The 23,960-nt window shown below is 43.8% G+C and overlaps 1 long non-coding RNA gene and 1 pseudogene across 3 annotated transcripts in view; one reads left to right on the top strand and one right to left on the bottom strand.

The window, feature by feature from the left end:
* The window catches only part of LOC141585616 (uncharacterized), a 238,187-nt gene that overhangs the window by 58,658 nt on the left and 155,569 nt on the right, over nucleotides 1-23,960 (bottom strand). The gene's annotated exons all lie outside the window — the stretch shown is intronic.
* On the top strand, nucleotides 4,302-5,276 carry LOC101041304 (PIN2/TERF1-interacting telomerase inhibitor 1 pseudogene; annotated as a pseudogene).

The following is a 23,960-nucleotide window of genomic DNA, read 5'->3' as shown; positions in this document are numbered from 1 at the left end:
TGTATAGTTGATTGTACTTAACCAAAAATTGGGTAGTGAAGTAGCAACCAGGGATTTTTTTCCCCTTCTCCTTTAGCAAAAAAGCTATTGAGCATATCTTCAGGACAACTCCTTGCTAGGAAGATGTAAGCTTGGGAAGCTCCTGCTGGGGAAAACACCTTTTATTTGATTAGGAAAGTTGTTGCTCCTGTGGCATGCAAAGCTCTGAGGAAGATCTGCATAATTTATAAAAGAATCCCAGGGATCCCCTAGGAGAGAAAGGATTGATTGCATTTCACCACTACCAACCATGACCAACATCAGCACCAACAATCACCACCACCAATACTACCACCTCCATTACCACCATCTCATCACCAGCCATGATCAGCACCACTACCACCACCTCCACTTCCATCACACAACCTGCCACCACTTCCACCACCACTACCATACCATATGCTATTCCTACCATTACCACTGCAACACCACTAATCACCACCACCGTCTTCACTCCCCTCCACCACAATCATACAACCTACCATTACTACCACCACCATCACCACCTCCATCACATAGCTCATCATTGCCGGAACCACCATCACGTCACTCTCACCATCAGTACTATCACCATCAGCCAGGTTAAGTGGCTCATGCCTGTAATCCCTGCATTTGGGAGGCTGAGGCAGGAGGATCATTTGAGTCCAGGACTTGCAGGCTACAGTGAGCTGTGACTATGACACTCTATTGCAACCTGGGCAACAGAACCTGTCTCTAAAAATATATATACATATATTACCACCATCATTAACACTACCACCCACCACAGCTACCATTACCACCATCACTCTCAACAGCAACATCACCAGTGATATGGTTTGGCTGTGTCCCCATCCAAAATTTCATCTTGAATTATAATAATCCCCATATGTCAAGAGTGGGGCCAGGTGGAGATAACTGAATAATGGGGGCAGTTTCTCCCATACTGTTCTCTTCATGTGAGATGTGCCTTTGTGTCTCCTTTGCCTTCCACCATGATTATGAGACCTCCCCAGCTAAGTGGAACTATGAGTCCATTAAAGCTCTTTTCTTTATAAATTAACCAGTTTCAGATATGTCTTTATTAGAAGCATGAGAACAGTTTAATACAGTAAATTGGTAGTGGTAGAGTGGGGTACCCAAAAATGTGAAAGCAACTTTGGAAATGGGTAACAGGCAGAGGCTGGAACAGTTTTGAGGGCTCAGAAGAGGATAGGAAAATGTGGGAAAGTTTGGAACTTCCTAGAGACTTGTTGAATGGCTTTAACCAAAATGCTGATAGTGAAATGGACAGTGAAGTACAGCTTGAGGTGGTCTCAGATGAAGATAAGGAACTTGTTGGGAACTGAAGCAAAGGTGAGTCTTGCTATGTTTTAGCAAAGAGACTGACAGCATTTTGCTCCTGCCCTAGAGATTTGTGGAACTTTGAACTTGAGAGGGCATCTGGTGGAAAAAATTTCTAAGCAGCAAAATGTTCAAGAGTTAACTTGGGTGCTGTTAAAAGCATTCAGTTTTATGTACTCACAAAGATATGGTTTAAAATTGGAAATTATGTCTAAAAGGGAATCAGAGCATAAAAGTTCAAAAAATTTGCAGCCTGACAATGTGATAGAAAAAGAAAAACCCTTTTTCTGATGAGAACTTGAAGCCAGTTGCAGAAATTTGCATAATTACAAGAACCCAAATGTTAATTGCCAAAACAATGGGGGAAATGTCTCCAGGGCATGTCAGAGACCTTCACAGCAGCCCCTCCCATCACAGGCCCAGAGGCCTAGGAGACAAAAAGTGGTTTCATAGGCCAGATCCAGGACCCTCCTGCTCTGTGCAGCCTAGGGACTTGGTGCCCTGCCTCCCAGCGGCTTCAGCCATGGCTTGGGCCAAAATAAAAACTTTCCTGGATCTTGATTTTGAGAATCAATCATTTCTGAGCATAAACACCTTCTTGCCCAGCCCCAGAGAGGCCAGGTTGGGAATTGATCATTATGAGGATGACTATACATCCCTATTTGCCCAAGACAGAACTTGTTCACAGTCATTTTCCTGGCATAATAATAATTATGCTGGAGAAGGGGTGTGCTGAAGTGTTCTCTATCTGGAGTGTGTACATATTTAAAAAATCATTGTGCCATCATCTTAAAAGCTAAATGCTTTACTATTAAGCTATACCTCAACTACAATATCAATATAGTAACAAAATAATGATAATTATGTCAGGGTCAATGACTTGTAACAGCAACACTTTTTACTCTCAAAAGTATCTTGATTTAGGCTGGGCATGGTGGCTCACACCTGTAATCCCAGCACTTTGGGAGGCTGAGGCAGGCATATCGTGAGGGCAGAAGTTCAAGACCAGCTTAGGCAACATGGCGAAACCCTGTCTCTACTACATATACAAAAATTAGCCAGGCATGATGGCACATGTCTGTAATCGCAGCTACTCGGGAGGCTGAGTCAGGAGAATCACTTGAACCTGCGAGGCAGAGGTTGCAGGGAGCTGATATCATGCTACTGCACTCGTCTGGGCAACAGAGCAAGACTCTGTCTCAAGGGGAAAAAAAAGCATCTTGATTTGAATGAAGAACTCTTTAGTCATCCTAATAAAATCTTTCCATGGTTTCTCCTTGGCCCACCTGAAGAAGGGTGGATTTCATTGCCCATTAACATTATATAGTCCTGTGGTCTTTGAGTAATATTTTATACTTGCTGGAGAACCAAAGTCAATGTATTACGGCTGTTTGGAAACCAGGGAGGGTTTTAAATTACATCAGCTTGACTTGATGGGCTCTAAGTATATGTGGACTTGGGAAGGTGGAAATTATTAGAACAAGCACCTTCATGGAAATTACCATTAATTCAAAGTGTCTGAACTTCCCTTTACCCCATCTCCACCACTCCAATCTTCCCCTGCCAAACTTTCCTTTCATTAAAGGAATGAGTCATCCCCATTGGGAATCGTATATGAACTGTAGGGGAAAGTATGAGATTTGGAGTGGGTCAGGCTTGGTCTTGCAACTTAACTTTATCATTTGCTAGCTCTGTGTCTTCGGGTAAGTTAGTTAACTTCTCTGGGTCTCAGTTTTCTGATTTATAAAAGGCATAACATGACCTACTTTGCAGAGTTGGAGTCAGGATTAGATTTAATGAGTATAAGGTACCTGGCACACAGGCACCAAATATATGATAGCTAATATTTAAATCAGATCTAAGGATCAAAATGAAAGCAAGGTATGGCAGATTATATTTTCCAAATATAGCCACAGCAATGTTTCAAGTCCTACTCATTCTTCCAGAACACTGCTACTCCCCGTCAAGAGGCAGAGTCTATCTTTCCTACCCTTAAACCTGGGGAGAACTTTGTGACTGCCTCAATGAATAAAATGTGACAGAATCAATGCTCCATGAATTCTAAGGACAGCTGAAAAAAGACAACACACCTCTACCTGGCTCTCTTTTTTCTCTCAAGATGTCCATCCTGGGAATCCAGCCACCATGCTTGCAAGGAAGCCCAACTAACTCACATAGAAAGACACACGCAGAGGCCCATGTAAAGGGGAGGTGAGACCCCCAACCAATAGCCATTATTAACCATCAGACTTGTGCGTGAATAAGCTTTCGGATATCTCAACCTTCAGCTGCTGAGTCTTTCAATGAGACATCAGAAATTAGAAAAAAAAAATAAAAATACAAACCGTCCCTACGAGTTTGAATTACTAGTCCACACATCTATGAGCATAATACATGGTTATTTAAACTAAGTTTGAAGGTAATTTGTTTTGCAGCCATAGGGACTGGAATTCAATTCAATGTAATCAGGGTTTTGTGGATGGGGCTGATGTTTCATACATCTGAAACAGGCAGGGTAAATGTGAGCACAGCCCTTTGCTGTGGTCCATCCAAAGCTTAAAACAGTGTATGAGTCAGGATGGGCTAGCTGGAGAGTTCATTATACAAATCTGTCCTGTTTCTTCTGATTGGAGCCCCATGTACATATTTATGCTCACAAAATGAATTGGCTCCATTTTTCAAACCCAGAATTGTCTCTTACATCTAAATTCCTAGAGCTCTGTCTGTTCTTTGAAATTGACTACTTACTGGTCTGGAGGAAATGGAACCAAAAAAATGACACCAGTGGCGCGCCACTGACGTCCCCAGCACGCGCCTCGGGCTCTGCAGTCTGCCAGCGAGAGAGTTACGTGCGTCCAGATTCTCCTCGAGCCCCGCCCCCTTGCCAAGTGGCCGCAGTCACACAGGTCCAGAGGCCGCGGTATCACAGACTCTGCGACATGTTGATGCTGGCTGAGCGTTGGCAGAAGCAGAAGTGGGCTGTGGATCCTCAGAACACTGCCTGGAGTAATGACGATTCCAAGTTTGGCCAGAGGATGCCAGAGAAGATGGGGTGGTCTAAAGGAAAGGGTTTAGGGGCTCAGGAGCAAGGAGCCACAGATCATATAAAAGTTCAAGTGAAAAATAACCACCTGGGACTTGGAGCCACCAACAATAACAAAGACAACTGGATTGTACATCAGGATGATTTTAACCAGCTTCTGGCCGAGCTGAACACTTGCCTTGGGCAGGAAACTGCAGACTCCTCAGACAAGAAGAAAAAGAAGTCTTTTAGCCTTGAGGAAAAGTCCAAAATCTCCAAAGACCGTGTTCACTATATGAAATTCACAAAAGGGAAGGATCTATCATCTCGGAGCAAAACAGATCTTGACTGCATTTTTGGGAAAAGACAGAGTAAGAAGACTCCTGAGGGCAATGCCAGTTCCTCCACTCCAGATGAGAATGAAAGCCCAACCAGTGCCTTCACCATCCAGGAGTTCTCTGCCCAGGGAATGGCGGCACTGAAGAACAAGCCCCAGGTCCCAGATCCAGGGCCTGACCTTTCCAAGACTCAGGTGGATAGAAAAAAGATGAAGAAAAGAAACAAAGAGGCAGCAGGTAAGGATGTGAAGAGTTCCCCGAAGCCTAAGGCCAAGAGGCAAATGGAGGGAAATCCCAAGAGGGACGGGGCCCAGGAGCAGGGGGCCAAGAAGAAGAGTGCGGGGGAGCAGCTCAGAGGTCTCTGCTGGGACCAGGGTTCCGAGACCGCTGCTCAGGATGCTGGGGACTGTGCGCAGCCGCCTGAGGGCCTACACTTCACCCTGAAGCCCAAAAAGAGGAGAGGGAAGAAAAAGCTGCAAAAGTCAGTAGAGATAGCGGAGGATGCTAAGCCAGAAGAAACGCCAGTGACAAAGAAAAAGGAAGATTTCAAATGAATCTCCCCAGCCAGGGCCTTCCAACCACTCGGCTGTCAGGGCGCTGCCAGGGCAGACACTCTGGCCTGAAGTCAGAGCAGAGCTCACCCCAGAGAGCTTGGCCGCATCTTGTGACGTGCCCATGGGCGGCCAAGTCCCGCCCTCTCGCCACATTTCCCCCAAGTTAGGTTCCCAGGAGGACCTTTTTAATGTTCTAAATCATGGCTCTCAGAAACAAATAAATTTGTTTATAAACTCTGAAAAAAAATGATACAACTAGTTTTTATAGCTAAAAGTACCTGAAGTTATGTAGGCAAATGGCTGCTATCTTCTTCAAACAGCAGTTGTAAAAGCTCTAATCCTATTTCTTGATTTTCTATGTCACCAAGATGGAAACTTTGTCCAGTGCTGAGAGTGCACCAGGAGGAGAAAGTTGAGGAAAACTAGCAAGACCCAATCACAGCCAAGAGCTGTGAAGAAAATCAGGCCAGAAAGTTAAGGCAGCAGCAGGACCAGCTTTCTAGAGGCTCAAACCAGGAAAAATGGGTTCAATGGGCAGATCATGCAGACAGAGCCCAACCATGGCCAGAGCCTGATACACAGTCATGGTGAGGAAGTTAGTGTGACGGAGTGAAGAGAGCATGAGCTTTGGGGCAAACAAACTGGGTTTAAATCTGGTTTCTCAACATACCAGCTGTCTGACCTTGGGTATGTTACTTAGCCCCTCCATTTTTATCACTTGTAAAAACAGTATTACTTGTAGCAGAGACAGCTATCATCCACCTAAGAGATGTGTCCCTTTTGAATAGTGTTATTGTGACTGAGAAGCAGCTGCCCAGCATCTCAGTTGGTCCATGTAACTAGATGGACTTATGTGGCCAGTGGAATATGAGCAGAGGTCATGTGTGTCACTATCAGATTAAGACGGCTAAGTATCCCTTGTGCCTTGCCCAGGCTATTATCCCTTTTCATGGTGACCTTACAGGCCACAAGTTGAAAATGGTGGCATCAGAGGACAGAATACGCCTGGATCCCTGTGTCCCCACTGAGTAGAGAGACATCCAACCAGGAACAAGCATATTAGACTTTGTATGAGTAGGAAATAACCTTTTACTATGTTAAGACACTGAAAATTGGGGCTGTTTGTCCCACCCTGACTCATATACTGCTTTAGAGAATTGTTACATGCATAATTGTAGATATGATTATAATGGGTTGTTTACCATTTGTCGTCCCTATTTGACTGGATGCTCCTCAAGATCCTTTTGACCCAGATGACCCCTATTGACACTATAAACCCCATTGCCCAGTCCTTACATGTATCTGGTACACATTAAGGTACTGAGTAAATTTGAATTGGATTTCTGCAGCTTGACTAAAAGAAGAGAATTAGAATCTAGACTCTTTAGCAGTAGGAGAAAGAAAATGTTGATGTTTAAAAAGAACATTACATCAACACTTCATTACTGAAATTAAACAAACAACCAAAAAAAAAAAAAAAAGCTATCTAACAGTAAAGTCATAATTGGCCAATTTGGCCCTTCAGTACCACATGGGACCAAAGAAATGAGCTTTCCTATTAGAAAGTTTTGGAAACCAATTTACTATTGTATTTTCTTTAGAGTTCCACAAAGCTTTTATAAGTTAATTAAATGGTTGGCTTAACCATGGGTTCATGTTTTCAGCAGATGAGGTGGTTTTATCTAGGGAGGGAAACAATTGTGTAAATGCAAACTTGGTAGCAAGAGTTGTACTTGAAAATGATTCCTTATCAGGAACGTCTGAGTTCTCTCCTTGAATTATCAATATGAATACACACACCTTGCGTTTATATAGCACTTTTCTTTTTATTGCTCCCAGTGTGTTCTCACAAGAATCCTAAGAGTTAGGGCACTTTTTTTTTTTTTTTTTTGGCCATCATTTCACAGATGGAAAAGTCTATAAAATAGAGAGAGTTATGATTTGGCCTGTGTCTCATGGCTCATGTGAGAATCAGAAACCAGGTCTCCTGACTCTCAGCACAGGACTTTTTCTCTACCAGACCTCCCAAATTGATATGTATTCAACATGGATAACAGCCCAGTAGGAACCAAATCAAACAGACAAACTGTTTTCAAGCCTAGTCTGGGAAAAGTCTCATGCTTGGATCACTTATGGGATAAGAAGTAACTTAAGACACAATCCTACAGCCTGACAACAGCCAAGCTAAGGAGAAAATAATCTAAATAGGTGAATCATTCAAAATAAAGAAATAAATTATAAAGTAGCAATGTCTTTTAATAACAGAAGAGATGGGGTAAGACAGGTTAAGACTCAATAACAAATAAGCATCACAGCCAAGAAATGTGATGGCATTCAGAAGAGGGAAAGAACACCCAGGGCTAGGATGCCAGAAGAGGCTTCATGGAGGAACTGGGATTTCAGAAAAAGGCAAAATTATGTAACACAAGTTGCCATATCAGCTCAGCACTTCTCCTTTACCCTTTTGGAAATGTAGCCTCTTTTCTTTTGGAAATTACTCCTTCCCATTCTAATCATTGGAGATTATTCTGGGTGAGGCTGCCAATGTCAGCATTGTCCACTTCAGCTACTAGAGTGGACACAGAATCCAATTCTAGACAATTAGAATTCTTAAAAACAAAACACACACTCAGCTTGGAACTAACAGAGAGGCACAAGTCCTGCTCGCATGAGATGTGAGAAAAAGCTACTGGTGGCCATGAATCCTGCTTTAGGAGGAGATTAGGCTGAGAAAGGCAGCTGGGATTAGAAATAAAACAAGACAGTGCTGGGACGTTGGAGAACTTGGTTCCAGTTGTCTCAGCAGCTCAGTGGACCTCTGCTTTCCCTACAGGTTACTGCACTGAGCCAATTATTTTCTTCTTTTCTCTAGTGGTGGTTAAGTAGGGCTCACGCCACTTGCAAACATAGTCTTGACTATGGGAATAGGTAAAGAGGAGAGGGGAAGCTGCTCTGGCAGAAGCTACTAAATGAATCAAAATCTCTCACTGTCAGCTGCTGAGGGAATTTAAGACAGGTGATCATATAATTTATGGACTGAACTAGGACACCTGTGAGAAAGAAAAGGGAGGGGACACTGCCAATAATTACGCCAGGACAACTGACACAAAGACAGGCTTTCCATACCTGAAGGTATGGCCTCCCTAATTACATACCTCTCCTTTGAGAAGACAGAGTGGGCCAGAAGAGATGTAAAATTTAAATACCAATTCCTTATAGTAACAGAGAGCATAGATGTCTTTTATTTAGTGAGCATTTTGCTTTATGTACTATTACCTCGAGGACTCTGGAAAGGAATATGTCAGCTCAAGAGCAGACAAATATCTCAGGAGGAAAATGGACCATAAGAAGTAGGTCAGTGTCCAGCTCAGCTCGTGCATTTCTGAAATCCTATGATTTGAGGCTCGGGGCTGCAAGCAGTCCTGTCAACCGTAGTCAATAAGACAGTCATCTGAAAGCATCACTGGGCCCCCCTTCTTGCTTCCTCTCACTTCCCCTTAGTGATGTCAGTGCCTTCCTCTTTGAAGCTGCTCAAACAGACAAACCTCCTCTGACAGCACATTCATTCCTTCTCTGTTGGTCCTGGCAGCCCAAGGATACCGTCTGGAAACCTGGATCCTTTACGATTCAAGGTCTTTCCACTTCAGATGCTTCCCCATCTATTGTTTTATCATCTCTCTTCTAAAAAGATTTTCCTCTTCATGAGACTCTTTCAAGAAAACCATTCCATTTCTTCACATGGTTGAAAAGGAGCTGGTGCTGCAGGAAAGAGCCCTCTGGATGTGATGGTATTGAAAAGGGGGGCAAGAGACTCCTATTTTTTTCCTTCCCTGTGCACATATTAATTCCACGCCTGGATTCGAGATGGGAGTTTCCCTGTGATGATGGTAGTGTGGCCTCAGGTCTCTGCTGGGGAGTGGCCCTCTGCTCTCCAGCACCAGGTGGCAGGCTGGCCTGTGATACTGGCTGTCTCCAGTGGTACCCAGGATGCTCCGTTCCTGGGAGACGTGTCCCGTCGCTCTGACACCCTGCTCTTGACCATCTGGCTTGCAGCTACCCCACGGAATTTACAGTTGATACATAAATAGAAGGATCTACACACACTATGCTAAGTTGTATCTATTTATTAACTTACCTCACCCACACAATTCTGTGAAGTAGACCTTGTTATTCATCCTGTGTTACAGGTGAGAAACAGATACAGAGAGGCTGTATAGCCTGCTCAGATCGTAAAGTTTGCAGTTTCAGCAACTGACAACAGAAAAGCCCCTGGGATACTCCATAGACCTCTAGGTAAGGCTGGGTGGGTCAGCTGGGTTGGTTGCAGGAGGAACTGCCCTGATGGGTTGCAGTACCACAGAGCTCTTAGTTTTAATGGATTAAAACCTGTTCTGTAACTCTGTGCCTATCCTAGACCCTGACATCTAGAGGTATGATCTCCCAAAGATGGTGCCAGGAGTTTATCAGGAAACCATATCGTGCTCCCTAGTTTCCAATACCCAGCATCTTGCTCTCCACTTTGCCTGGGTCTTAAAATCTCCTGTTAACCCCTGACTTGGCTCCTGCATCATAGGCCAAATTCGTTACCTCCTCAGGAAAAACCCTAAAGACTTCCACCTTCCCACCGCCCCTAGATTTTACACTCCTGTATCTTTCCCTGCCTGATATTTGCTTGTCCTCCATCATGACAGACAGCAGACAGTGGACACGAGTGTCTCAGCTGGACCTGCACTTGGCGAGCAATTCATTCTCATAGGTGTCTCAGGAGTGTCATGTTTATATTCAGAGGGCTACTTGCTGAGCCAAGCCACTTGATGCTTCCCAAACTTATCTCCTGCCTTGATGTCTTTGCTGATGCTGTTCCCACCCCTGTGAATGGCCCATCTCTGAAAGCCTAAACTCCAGCCATTTGCCCATGCACGGTATCACGCAGATACCACTTGATGCCTTCATAGCCCCTCACTGGAAGTCTCCCAAACCTCCTCTGAACCTGTGTAGCCTTTTTGTCTGTATCCCTCTTCAGCAGTACATGTAGTGCTTTCTTCTGTGAGATATGTATTTATGTTGAGACTTCCTTTTCTAGTCTGTAAGCTCATCAAAGGCTGAATCACAGTGATTCAACTAAGCATTTTCAAATTTGCTTGGCAGAAAGCCTGGCATGTCAAGTGTTTCTGAATGAAATGCAATTACACAGACAGGGGAGAAAAGCAATAGCTGGTAAGAGAAACTTTGGAAATTTCAAATAACATATCTGCAGAGTAGATAATGTACTTCAGGCATCAAATAAAATTTATATTTCAATTTCTTTCTTCCTTGGACATGAGGTCCAGGGTACTGCTGTTTGATCAGAATTCAAACAGATAAACTCTCCACTTAAAAGAATAAATTCTATCATTTAATCAAATTATGCATGAGAGGGGACTTGAGGGGGGTTGTTTCAGAGCCAGCGCTTACTCAGTCTCCTTTTGCAGTTCTATTTTTCTTTCTAATTAAAAATCAGTAGAATTTTGAGAAACCAACTCTAATCGTTTCATACTTTCCCTGTAACTTTTCCCTTAAAAAGAGTAGTCTGATGCTGAACTAATTTTGTATTTTACACAAGATTTATAGCAGGCTCTTCATCCCTCATTCTTTAGAAGATACATACCTTCTCAGCAGAATTAGGGAGTAGTGGCTAATAATAATAATAATAGCAATAGTATCGATAATAATAATAACTACCAGCACTCTACAGAATGCATTCATCAGGACACTTTGATCACAAACCACAGAAACTGATTCTGGCTAATTCAAGCAGAAAAGGAGACACTGGGAATTTAATAGTTGCTATTTGTGCTCCACCCAGATCCTTCTTACCTCTGGGGCACTCCTCCACCGGCCGCTGTGGGCACTGGTTACAAACAGTGCACAACTGCCCCCTTCTTCAGAAAACTGCCCTCTGCCAACAAGAGTCCACTCATCTGGGGGCTCACCCTTCACCTCCCATTGGATTGATATGGGATATTTTAAAAGCCAACCACTTTGCCCGAAGGCAGAACTTACTCTCATGTGCCATTCATAACCCACAGCCTCTTAGGCGGAGGCCAGACTCCAGCTGAGATAACATCTTTACTTAGCTTTTTCTCCCAACCTATTTTGTTTCCCTCACTCTTTTATGATTTCTTTCGAGGGCATCAATAAATCATATGACAAGAATTTCCCTCAGGCTCTGTTTCTAGGGAACCCAACCTAAGACCAAAAAAACGTTGAGAAGTCCACAGAACGGAGAGAGGACAGGACTCACAGTAGTACTGGGACTCTCAGGAGAAGGAACTGAGCGCTGGCCTCTGGCCTCTTCAGTCTGCCCCCAAGAGGATGAATCAACTCCAGTCATTCTCAAGGGTTATTTTCTCTCTGCTGAACATTCAAATTTCCATAAAAAGAGTCTAACTGACTTACCCTAAGTAACATGCTCACTTAAGCACAGGGAGAGGACAAGGGACTTCTTTCAACCTTCATATCAAATTATCCAGTTTCCTTGTGGTAGCATTTGGGTAACTTACCAAAAGAAAAACAAATATCATCTGGACAAATATCTCATTCAATCCTTAGGACAGCTCATGAGGTAGATGCTATTAGAGTTGTTATACAAATGAAGAAACTGAGGCACAATCAGGAAAGGCCAATGAGCTAGACCAGCACTCCCAAACTCCTTGTTCTGAAGATCTCCTACTTTGTAGGGTTGACTCTCTAACATTCGTTCAATCGCCACCTGGTTAATAAACCTATCATAGCAATTCCACGCCTGTTTAGTCTGTTTTGTGCTGCTGTAAGAGAATACCATAGACTGTGTAATTTATAATGAACAGAAATTTATTTCTCACAGTTCTGGAGACTTGAAAGTCCAAGATAAAGGGGAAGGCACTGGCAAGGGCCCTCTTGCTGTCATAACATGGCAGAAAGCATCACATGGCAGAAAGGCAAAGAGAGAGAAAGAGAGAGAGAGTAACAAGGGGCTGAACTTGCCCTTCTATAACAAACCCACTCCTGTAATAACTGCATGAATCCATTTACACCACCCTCATGGTCTACTCATCTCTCATCAGGCCCCACCTCCCAACACTGTTACACTGGAAATTACGTTTCCAACATAAGCTTTTTGAGGTGCACATTCAAATCACAGCACATGCCCCTCAGCAGTTATTGGTTTAGGAATGGGGGTGTGTCCACGTCCTGGCAACAGAAAATGAAGACAATTTTCCTGAGCCTTCTTGGAACTATCTTCTTCTTCCTATGAAGACACAAGATGAGACCATCCCCAGCTCTTCATCTGGACACTGCTAAATGTGCCTCAGACACCTTACCCACCCCTGTGGTCAACACTAGCACAAAGACGTGAGCAGAATCAAGAAAGAAATGAACCAGAGCCTAGGTATATCCTACCTGAAGGCTGCTGAACCTCTCAACTCTGTTATCTGACAAAATAAAATTCCCTATTTTTAAGATACAGCTTGAGCTGAGGATTTCTGTTACTTTTAGTCAAAAGCATCCTAACTGATGCACTCACTACTCTGGGTTGAGAAAGATGCCCAAGGAATAAGAACATTGTCAAAGATAAGTCCCAGACAACTCATGATTTTGAGAATTTCTGTTTTCTAGCTGTGTAACCTGGGCAAATTATCTAACCTCTCTGAATCACAGCTTCCTCAGAAATAAAATAGAGATAATACAGTTGACCCTCTGTATCCATGGGTTTGACATCCATGGATTCAATAAACCACAAATGGAAAATATTAGGGAAAAAAAATTCTGCAAAGTTCCAAAAGCAAATCTTGAGTTTGCTGCATGTTGAATACTGTGTTGAATTCATGCAAATGAAGTGATGTGTAAGCATTGTTTTAGGTATTATAAGTAATCTAGAGATGATTTAAAGTACTCAGGAGGATGTGTGTGGGTTGTATGCAAATACTATGCTATTTTATAGAAGGGACTTGGGTGTTCATAAATTTTGGTATCCATGGGGAGTCCTGGAATAAATTCCCCATGGATATGGAGCGATGCCTGTACTTGTATCTACTCCCTAGCGTGGTCATAAGAATTAAACAGGATCAAACATTTAGAGCAAACGACCACTCCCTGATGCTAGTAAGTGCCCAATAATAGCTGGCTATTAGATACACTCTTGGGAAGAAAAGTTAAAATAGAAAAGCTAGTATCTATTGCGTTAGTACTATTAGGGAATATTTAACTATTGTTTCTGCATTCTCCCCTCAAACATTATCTCTGATATTGATCTATATATGTACCTAATTCAGCCAACGCATCTTCTCCTTTGAAAGAGCATACCTCTGTCAGTGCATCTACTTACAAGTCTGACCATATTTAAAATGTGAAAAGGCAAAGATTCCTCATGTTCTCCTTGTTTGGTTTTAAATAGCCCCCAGCGTAATTCCAAGAACATGCAGACACAATATATTCTTGGTTCAGTGGTTTTTAACCTTGGGTCAAAAATCAAATTCAACTGCAGTGGTTCTTAAGCATGTCGAGGTCATGAACCCTTTTTTGAGAATCAAATAAAGGCTGTGGACCAATATCCAGACAAATGCATTGCCAAGCAAAATGTCCATACCGTGAGATGCCTCCCCTCCCCGAGGCACAAGACTCCCTGAATTAAAGTTTTTAAAATAAACCAGGCTGGGCGCGGTGGCTCAAGCCTGTAATCCCAGCACTCTGGGAGGCCGAGGTGGATGGATCATGAGGTCAAGAGATCGAGACCGTCCTGGTCAACATGGTGAAACCCCGTCTCTACTAAAAATACAAAAAATTAGCTGGGCATGGTGGTGCGTGCCTGTAATCCCAGCTACTCAGGAGGCTGAGGCAGGAGAATTGCCTGAACCCAGGAGGTGGAGGTTGCGGTGAGCCGAGATCGCGCCATTGCACTCCAGCCTGGGCAACAAGAGCGAAACTCCGTTTCAAAAAGAAATTAAAAAATAAAATAAATAAATAAACCAAAACAAAATGATGACTAGGCACCACCATGTACCAGAGGCTTCCTAAATACCTCTGGCATCTAATCTTTGCATTTAATTATTTATTTACCATATGCATCCATTCATACATTCATTTAATCTTTACAAAAGTATCAAAGTGAAGGGACTTCTCTTGCCTTTTGTGTTAGTTCACAGATGTTAGGTATCCTTTATGAGGTCACACTGTCAGCTAAGTGGCTTCACTATCCTAACTCATAAGCCCTCCTTGTTCCCTCACAATCTCCCACCAACCAGAGTCACAGGCAGGAACAACCATTTTCCCGTCAGTTATGCTGATAAGGAAATGGAGGCATTGTGATGAGAAGGCCTCACGAGAAGTAAAAATGTTAAAATGACGTCAACCTAGCTCATGGAGCCTACAGAGGCCTCCATTCACAGGCGCCTTTCTTCTTTCGTTCTCTCACATGTGTGAGCTTTGCAGTGTGCCAGGCCCTATGCCAGGAACTTGCATCATGCAGCATTATAGGAAGAACCCACTGAGAATAGATCTGAATTTCAGCTTCATCATCTAGCTGCTGTGTGACCTCCAGGAAGATTATTAATTCCCTGAGCCTCAATTTCCTAATCTGTAAAATAAAGTTACTTTAACCTTCCATGCAGGCTTGTCCCACAGATCAGATGTCAAGAGAGCAGCCTGCCTAGGACTTGCACAGGATGGGAGCTGAACAGAAGTCAGTTGCTGACAGATTTGATACCTCTGAGGTCCAATAGAGACTGTTAGAGGAAAAAAAAGTAAAGTCCAACTCAGGGGAGGGAGCCAGTAAAAAGGGCAGAGCAGGGGCCTGAGCTAAAACAGAGAACATTAACTTCCTTTTCTCTTCAGACCATTCGGCTGGCACTCCTCTTAGTTCTCATGCTGAAAAGGGGAATGTATTTTCCAGGCAGTTGGGAGGAGAGTTTTTCCATTAATCTTCCCATTGCCATGTTGTTTCACCAAGATCCAAAGTGACACAAAACTAACCCCAGAAGTTCACACCAAGGAGGATGGAAAAACACAACCCTGACAGAGCTAAGCATTCTCCAGGCAAGGGGATTGTTTCATCAGGGGAAGTGTCAGCAAACCCCCAACTCATCACTGCACTCCAAGAGCACACATGAAAGCAGCATCCCATAGGCCTCCCTAAAGTATCTGAACACAATCCTGAGAGTGCTTTAGAAATTTCTGGACATCCAAGCAGAAGTGACTTGCATAGGAAGTACAGAGGCTGAGCAGGAGGGTTGGCCAACCACACGAGCCCTGTCTTCTGCCCCAAGGCCTCCAGCAGAGGCTAGACCTCAACTTTTTTTTTGAGATGGAGTCTCGTAGTCTCGCTCTGTCACCCAGGCTTGAGGGCAGTGGCTGATCTTTGCTCACTGCAACCTCTGCCTCCCAGGTTCAAGTGATTCTCTTGCCTCAGCCTCCTGAGTAGCTGGGATTACAAGGATGCACCACCATGCCCAGCTAATTTTTGTATTTTTAGTAGAGACACGGTTTCACCATATTGGCCAGTCTGGTCTCGAACTCCTGAGATCAGGTGATCCCCCTGCCTTGGCCTCCCAAAGGGCTGGGATTACAGGCATGAGTCACCACGACTGGACAGACCTCAACTTTTTTATTCCATATCCTTCCAGCCATGAAGGATGATCTTTGAAGTGGACTCCTTCAGTCCAGCCTGACAGCCCATCCAGATCTGGGTGTCCAGATTTCAAATAGATGCCTTCCATGTTTACAGAAACAAATAAACAGGGAGGGAAGAACCTAGCAAGAACTGCTAGCCCAGAATCAGTTGGGATTGACCAGAATGTGCACTGAAGCCTTCCCAGTGTTTGGCAGAAAATCAGCCTCCTTGATCAATGGGATGGTTGTTTTGCTGCTGACAAGCTAGCTATTGATGGTGCCAGCTGGCCTTTCCTTTCACACTAGGGTGGAGCTGGGGGCTGGAGGGTACGGCAGGCATCTGGAAGTACACATCCTGGCTCTAGACACTCTTCCTGCTGGTCCAGAGAAGAAAGAGGAGGAAATAAGATGCTCTTAACCTGTGCACCTCTCCCTCCAAGGGCAAGTGGTAAAGGGAGCGTGAGGCTGGTTCTGGCCCAGGCTCTACAACTCATGTCCCCCAGACACTCTAGTTCATCTCCAAGCCCCTCTCTCAGCCCTTCCAAAGAAACTCATCCCTCCTCCTTCTGTCAAAAAGCAAAAGGTCTCATGCCTATTGATTCAAGAATAGACACCCAAAATCACAAACAACAGTTCCACAAATAGCCAGACTCCAAATCCTAGTTTGCGCAAATCTGGGACACCCCGTTGTCTGTCTGGACGGACAGGAGGAGACATCTTGTTGCTGATGGTTTTGTTTTGTTTTGTTTTGTTTTGTTTTGTTTTGAGATGGAGTCTTACTGTGTCACTTAGGCTGGAGTACAATGGTGCAATCTCACCTCACTGCAACCTCTTCCTCGTGGGTTCAAGCCATTATCCTTCCTTCAGCTTCCCTAGTAACTGGGATTACAGGCATGCAGCACCATACCCAGCTAATTTTTGTATTTTTAGTAGAGACGGGGTTTCACCATGTAGGTCAGCCTGGTCTCAAACTCCTAACCTCAGGTGATCCCCCTACCTTGGCCTCCCAAAGTGCTGGGATTACAGGTATGAGCCACCACGCCCAGCCCGTGCTGATGTTTTTGTACCCACAGGGCCTATCCTCTGCCTAGCAAGGTTAAGAGTACAATTAAAGTTTACAGAGCATTGATCCTTTCATATGCATCTTCCCATTTAATCTTCCCCGCCAACCCTAAGAGGATGAGGAGGAAATGGTTTCAGAAGGAAGTTGAATAACTCTCCTAAGGTCACTTGGCTGGTAAGCAGGGATTTGAACCCACCACAACTAATGCTTCACCACTGTGCTCCGCTGCCCCCTATTCATTGGATTAGCAAGTGGTCCCTTCTGAGATGCTCTTTTCTCATTGTGAAATGGGTTGTTCTGAGGTTTCTATGAATTAATGTTTGTAAACAGCCTCCTGATATTTGCATATAGTAGGCCTTTCTCTCCAGTTTAGTGAGTACATCAGGTCTTCGAACAATTCATTTTGTTCAATGTCATTTCATTATAATGGTGATGAGGGAAAAAATAATGGATTTCCTGCTAGGGCCACTGTCTGCATGGGGTTAGCACGTTCTTCCCATGTCCTTGCGGGTTTTCTCTGGGTACTCCAGCTTCCCCCCACATTGTAAAGGGGTGCACATGAGGTGAATTGGCATGTCTACATGGCTCCAGCATGAGTGAGACCGTGTTTGTGTGTGTGTGCGCACATGCATCCTATCATGCAATGGTGTTCTGTCCAGGGCTGATTCCTGCCATGTGCCCTGAACTGCCAGGAGAGGCCCTGGCCACCCACAGTGCTGAACTGGAATAAGTGGGTTGAAAGAAGAATGAATGAATGAATACAAGTGACTGTAAAATAAAAATTTGTAATGTCTACAATAATTATACAAATGTGCAACTATAAATGATGGGAGACAAAAGCACCCAGCAAGCCTGTCATATTTGTGATGGCTTGTTTTGGAACTGTATGGTGGGAGGAGGTGCTCCTGAAACTTCTCTTTGCCTTGCAAATATTTATTCATTGATTTAACCTACCAACACCACTCACTGCCATCACTCACTGATTCCACAAAGAATTCGATAAATGATGACCTTACTTGTTTTTATTAATCTTTCTTACATGTATATATAGCTTGCATTTATTTCAATGTTTAATATTAAAACTATTTTGGTCTTTATTTAGAAGTTTGGTGATTTTTTTCTTGTTTTTTTTTATTGCTTTAATAAGTTTATCATTTTAAATTAAACATCTTTTTAAAATTTTCTTTTATTATTATTTTTAATTGTACTTTAGGTTCTGGGCACAGGTGCAGGTCATGCAGGATTGTTGCATAGGTACACACATGGCAAGGTTGTTTGCTGCCTCCTTACCCCCGCCACCTGTATCTGGCATTTCTCCCCATGTTATCCCTCCCCAACCTCCCCACCCCCTGCTGTCCCTCCCTTAGCACCCCCACAACAGACCCAGTGTGTGATGCTCCCCTCCCTGTGTTCATGTGTTCTCATTGTTCAACACTCACCTATGAGCAAGAACATGTGGTATTTGGTACTGTGTTCCTGTGTCAGTTTGCTGAGAATGATGGTTTCCAGATTCACCCATATCCCTAAAAGAACACGAACGTATCCTTTTGTATGGCTGCATAATATTCCATGGTGTATATGTGCCACATTTTCTTTGTCCAGTCTATCTTCGATGGGCTTTTGGGTTGGTTCCAGGTCTTTGCTATTGTAAACAGTGCGACAATGAACATACATGTACATGTGTCTTTATAACAGAACAATTTATAATCCTTTGGGTATATACCCAGTAATGGGATTGCTGGGTCAAATGGTATTCCTATTTCTAAAACCTTGAGGAATTGTCACACTGTCTTCCACAATGGTTGGACCAATTTATACTTCCATCAACAGGTGATGTTTTTGTGACCAGAAATACGCAATAGGAACTTAATTAACTCATTTATTTCAATTCATCTATCGATTGGTTTCATTTAAAGTTGACGTTTCCAAGAACATATCAGAAATGTTAAATGAGGACTTATTGTACATGAGAAGTGATAGGAGTTGTACATTGTCAGAAAGTTTTCAGGATATTAAGATATATGAAATGTATCCCCTCTGCCCCAGCCTGCCTTTTGAACACAGATTATTGGTCCCTTTCGCTTCCCACCACAACCTACTGCTCAGATGCCAGTGTTTTCCTCTATCCCACCCTCCTGTCACAGAAGGAAACATGTAAGATGTTAATCTACTAAAGGTTGAAGAATTACTCTGTTTATCCTCTCGGGGGCATTGACATTTACTTTTGAAAAGGCCATGTGGAGAGGAACGCTGGATCTAAAGGATATAATTCCTTGTGGTGGGATTCCAGGCAGTGAAGCATTTGAGGTTTACCGTTTAGATGACCTACACATAGTTAGCTCCAGAGTGGCTGTAAATCTGGTGTATCACTGACCAAGAACTAGTGACAGCCCATTGATGAGAAGTGCAAGTCCAGAAAGAAATCAGGATAGAAGAAGGGTTGACACTGTATTCCAAAGTCACGCCACCACAAATAACAATCCCAGTAAGGAAAGAGTAAAGTGAGACCCACCCCAGGCCATGAAGCAGAGGACTTGATTTCAAGTTGTCCATGCTTAGTCCAGACCTGGCTGAGCCCAGCACTTGCTCCAGCCTGCCAGACTCTCCACATAGCATCCCACCAACATCTCACTTCCAACAATGTCTCCACAATGAAGCTTGTCTACCCAACCCCACCTCACCCCAAACCCACCTCTTCTCTTGATTTGCTCCTTGTGACAGAATGATCTGAAAACCCCTGTGTCATCAGTGGGTCCCCCCTGCACTTCACCTCTATCTCTTAACTCCAGGTTCTTCTGGTTTCAAAGTCTAACTAATGTTATGGTGCCTCTCTCGAGAGTTTCCTTTTTTGTAAACATAATGTTGGGGGTCCTCCTCTTTTTGAGAAATGCCTGGAGAATTAAATGAGGTGTATTTTAATGAGCTTGGAGAACATCGTCTCCAGCCTCCTCATTTTATGGATGAGGAAACCAAGGTCCAGGGATATAACTTACCCAAAACTCAGTAACTGGTGCCAGAACCTGGAACTGCAGGTTACCTGACACCCCCTTGCTCTATTGTGAAAAATAGCAGGTACAGAAAATAAAATTGCTTCATAGACTATCAAAATATGAACACTTTTGCAACCACCAGCCATGTCAAGAAAGAGAACATTCCAGCATCCCAGGAACCCCCTCTCATACTCCTTTCCCTCCTATATACAACCCCTATCCTCACTTTTATGTGAATCATTTACCTGCTTTTCATTATAATATGATACATATATCCTGTGTATCACAAAGTATGCATTCCTAAACGCTACAGTTTAACTTTTCCTGACTTGGAATTGTATAGTGTAACACCACAGTACATACTCTTTTGTGCCTAACTTTTGTTCCCGAATATCATGCCTGTGTTTCACCATGTTGTTGCATGCAGCTGTAGTTCATTCATTTTCGTGGTTGTATAGTATTTGCACTGATTGCATAGTGTCCCCCCAAAAATTCTCATCCACATAGAACCTCAGAACATGACCTCATTTGGAAACCTCATTTGGTCCTCATTTGGACCTTTGCAGATGTAATCAGTTAAAATGATTCATACTGGATTAGGGTGGGCCTGAAGTCTAGTGACTGTTGTCTTTGTAAGATGTTCATGTGAAGACACTGAGAGAAAAGAGGGAGAACACCATGTGAAGATGGGGGCAGAGATGAGAGTGATGACAGCTACAAGCCAGGGAATGCCAAGGATTACTGGCAAAGACCAGAAGCTGGGAGACAGGCATGGGGCAGATGCTCCCTGAGAGCCTCCCAGAAGGAAACAACCCTCCTGACACCTTGATTTGAGCCTTCCAGCCTCCTCAACTGTGAAATGACAAATTTCTGTGATTTTAAGCCACTGATTTGCACTAATTTGTTATGGCAGCCCTAGGAAATGAAGATAGTATTCCACTGTATAAACAGCCAGCTTACTTATAAATACAGCACCATTTCCTGATCTGTTCCAAAGCTGATGTCGTTTGGCTAGTTTCTCACTTGGAGCTGTTATGAGCAATGCTACTGTAGACATTGTTGTTCATGTGTCCTGGTGCAAGGATGTGCGCTTCTCTGGATGACATGCCTCCACTGCCACCCTGGTTCCTAAGCAGTCAGCCTCTATGGCTACAGCAGTAGAAACTCTGGGTTCTGGTAATGAAACAACTCAGATAGGGCAGAAAAGGACAATAGCGCAACTAGCCAGAGCCCTGCTGTGATGCACCCTCTGATTCGCCGCAGCTCCAGCCAAGCTTCTCCTGCATGAATTCTCCATTCTTCCATCCCTGGCCTTGCTGTGGCCCTGACTCCAGACCTCACTACCTCCCATTGAAAGGGGAGGATCCTCTCCCTGACTCTGGCTCTGCCCTGCCTCCACCGGACTCTCTACACTGCCTTTAGCTCTTCTCTTTTTTCTTTGCTAGCTGACCGAGTTTGAAACTGGTCTGTTCTTTGTTGCCCCCTGGACTCAACCACAGCATCTCAGCCCAAAAGTTCCTAACAATGGCTCCTCCTTGCAAGGAGAGTATTTTCTCCCTCATTTACTGGGACACTTGTTGATTTTAGAGAATTTCCATCCCCAAGGACGGTGAGAGGCTGAGAGCGGACAGTGAGAGGCTGAGAGCAGACAGTGGAAGACAGCACCGGCAGGAGAGGTAAGCGTCTGTCTGTGTGGTGGAAGCTGGGGTGCCGATGCACGTGGCTGCAGCAGCATCTCCCAGTGACCCAGTCACAAGGGAAGAAAAGAATGTTTGTGTCCACAACCGAAGAGCTGAGGTAAACAGTTGTCTTCACTCAGTGCCCGTTCCTGAAGATGAGTCACTTCCTAAACATCCAGAGCTGTGACGATTGTTTATCTGACATGAACATTGAGCTTGTTTTCATTGCTGCAATACCATCTCGAAGCACACTGGGTTGCCTTTCCTCTGAGTAACATCCTCTTATGAATTCTGTATTTCATTTGGACCCACCTTCTTAGCATTTGTATTACTCTGTACAACTTGTTCTCGGAAATTGTGAAAACAGCAATATTGAAGTAAATAGAATTCTTTTTTTTTTTTTTCATTTATTTTTAGGAAAATCTTACGGCTTTGATTTTAAAACCTGATGACAAATCTGTGGTTAGCCCCACCCACCACTGTGCTGAAGCCAGAAATTGGATATTTTTTCTGTGGCGATTTCAGCAGTCAATACTCTTTCCTTATTGCTCAAAGTCCTCCCACAGAGAAGTTCTGGGAAAATCGTGAGAAGGCAAAGGGTTGTAGTTGAGATCCAAAATGCTTAGAGTTATGGTAAATGCAAAATGCATTCCACAGAACCCTGAGCTTCCCATGCTACCACTGTCTTATATCCAGCTCACAAAGGAATGGAGTGAGGGATGTATCAGGCAAGGTTCAATCAGGGCAGAATGACCACCATGAGTAATGTAGAAAAACACGGATTTGCAACAGAAATTAGACCCTGAGTCATGGTGGGAGCTGGTGGAGATGTCTGGGCAAGGTGTTCCCTCTGCATTTGGTGGGCCAATCCTGAAGTTGCTATGGGTCAGCAGCCAGGCATTTTGGACAAAAAGCTGGACATGAAGTGCAGAAAAGCAAGGAGAACGAAAATCTGTGAAGACAAACAGGATTCCATGAGGACCAACTGAAATCCATGGGACCAACTCCAAGCCCTATCTGTCTTCTGCCATCTCAATCTCAACCACATGGGTGACCTGCAAGCTGGGTCCTCCATCATGGAGCGACACACACACCTGGCCAGAGCAGCTACAGGAGGAGGTGCAGGCCCAGCTGCTGCCCTGTGCAGGTCCGGTATGAGCGAGGGCCGCAGCAGCCCCTTGTGCCCAACACTGACCTCCAGACAGTGATGGCTAGTGCTCCACATTCACCTTCCAAATCTCATGCAGATTCCTCATATGGCAATTCTAATCTAGACCATACAGGGGAAGGAATTCTGGGAAACGTAGTTCTAGTAGCTAAGTTGACACAGTACAAAACCATCACAGTGGTGGAGTCAGAGATACCAGGCAGATATAAGTATGGTGCTCCCTCCTAGAGGCACCACTAAGCTACGTGAATACACTGCTTACAATGTGCCAGACACTATTCCCAGCACTTGACACACACTAACTCATTCACTCCTCTAAACAGTGGGAGGAAGCAGTTACTTTTATTATTACTATTTTGCAGATGAAAAGCTGAGGCACAGAGAAGACCACAAAGCTCATAAGCGGGAGGCAAATTCTGGCATGACAGTGGTCATACTGGGCAGCCCTTCCGAATCCTGATTTTTTATGGCCTGCTATTTTTAAATCCTGAATCCTGCTTTCTTCTAGCTTTCTATTTTAATAGGCTGTTCCCTCTCTGTCAGATCTGGGGGACCTGACTGGATTTTCTTGTGAATTATTCTGGTATGACTATAGCTCTCCTCTTCCCTATAATCCATGTGAAAAGAAATTTATATATTTGCTCATTTTCTCTTTATTCCAGGATAAAAATCGCTGCCTGAAAATAACCCACCTAAGTATTAACTAGTTCCATTTCTCAAGGTCATATAAGGAAGTGATTAAGAGCATGGAATTTAAAGCCAGATCTGAATTCCATCTGCACTGGTCACTAGCTGAATGATCTTGGTTAAGTTATAGGCAAGTTGCCTATTATTATTATTATTATTATTATTATTATTATTATTTGTAGCAGCCAGTTATTGCTGAGTAACAACACAGTGACTTAAACAACAATCATTAATTGTTGCTTGTATGTTCAAAAGTTGGTTGTGGTTCTGCTAATCTAGTCTAGCTTCAGCTAGGTGTCTCTGAATCAAGTTGAAGATACACCCAGGCTTGGCTCCTCATTGATTCTGAGCTCATGTCTACTCTGTGTGTGTTCATCATTGCTAGGATGCAGCAGCTACCCAGGACAAGCTCTTCTCATGGTAACGGCAGAGATACAAGAGAGGTAAACAGAATCAAGTACTGTCACTTAG

The sequence above is a fragment of the Saimiri boliviensis genome, chromosome 9 (genome assembly GCF_048565385.1).
Source record: "Saimiri boliviensis isolate mSaiBol1 chromosome 9, mSaiBol1.pri, whole genome shotgun sequence".
Taxonomy (NCBI): Eukaryota; Metazoa; Chordata; class Mammalia; order Primates; family Cebidae; genus Saimiri; species Saimiri boliviensis.
This window is presented reverse-complemented; position numbering and strand designations above follow the sequence as displayed.